The sequence below is a fragment of the Tupaia chinensis genome, unplaced genomic scaffold (genome assembly GCF_000334495.1).
Source record: "Tupaia chinensis unplaced genomic scaffold, TupChi_1.0 Scaffold000154_1, whole genome shotgun sequence".
Lineage (NCBI taxonomy): Eukaryota > Metazoa > Chordata > Mammalia > Scandentia > Tupaiidae > Tupaia > Tupaia belangeri.
In genome coordinates this window covers 1157412-1158680 of record NW_006159625.1, presented here as the reverse complement: position 1 = coordinate 1158680, position 1269 = coordinate 1157412, and positions in this window count along the sequence as shown.

The window sequence follows — 1269 nt, the reverse complement described above, 5'->3', positions numbered from 1 at the left end:
GGGGAATCCGCTGGCGGGCCTCAGGTTTGCCAAACTTTGCCTGAGCAGTCGGACGGACAACTAGACAGTCACAGACAGCCCGACAGCCGCCTGGGCGCGGGGCAGGACCGAGGCTGCGAGGACAGCCGGGTCTCGTCCCGCGTAGCCTTCGCGCTCCCGGCTCCTTGCCATTCCGACCGCCGCACGCCGTCAGGCACCGGTGCTTCGCCCTGGAGCCTGAGCCTGAGCCTGACGGGGCAGTCCCACTCATTTCGGCGCTTATTACCCCTGTCGCTGTCATTGTTGTTGTTGACGTGGTGCTCCTCTGGGGAACCACTTGGAGCACCCGGGGTGAGAACTTCTCAGAAAAGCTGGTGGAGACCTCGGGCGAGGGAGGTCCTGTCCCCTGGCGTTGGAAAATCAATGTCTGCGTCCCGCGCCTGGGCGGTGCCAGAGCCACGCCAAACCCGAAGCGAAACAAAAAGTAGGTGTAAAAGTTCGCGCCTCTGCCATGGGCGGCCGCGCGCCTCCGCCCCGGTGCGGGCCTCGCCGGTGCGCGCCCCCGCGCCTCCGCCCCGCAGACGCTGGGCTTGTGGCTGGCAGGTCGCGCCCTGGGACCTCGGGCGGGTCCCGCTCTGGAAGCGCGCGGAGCCCGCGCTGGGAGGGGCCGCCCGTCACTTCCCAGCGCGGAAGCTGGGAGTTCGAGGCGCGCGCCACGGCTCGTGGTCGGGAGCCCAGGAGCTCCTGAGGGTCCCGGTGGTGCTTGGAGGACATTAGCGGCCCAAGCACACCTGCCCGAAACACACACACAGGCAGAGATCAACTCGGTCAACTTTACTTGATGGGGGAAAATTCCTCCAATAGCGTTATAGGCCTGCGACGTTCCTCCAACGCTTTGGCCGAAAAGAAGAAACACCCTTATTAGTATATATATATATTTTCTTTTGTTGCCAACCTTGTGCTGTGTCCGTTTCTTCATGTGGTGTAGCGTCTGGCGACTAGTTTAAAACTAACTATCATGTAATTTTAGGCTAAGGCTTTAAGTAGTAAGTTTAAAACTATCATGTAATTTTAGGCTAAGGCTTTAAGTAGTTCCTCCCTCCCCCTTGACTATTAGTTGCATTTACTCCACCCCCAAATGTTGAAAATTGTATTTGTTGTAGTTTAAAAATAAATCTTTTCAATCAACTTGTCCTTGAAACAGGGGCCAGGTTATAGTAGTTCGCTGTAGTTAACTATTCATTCACACACACACACACACACACACACACACACACACACACACACACA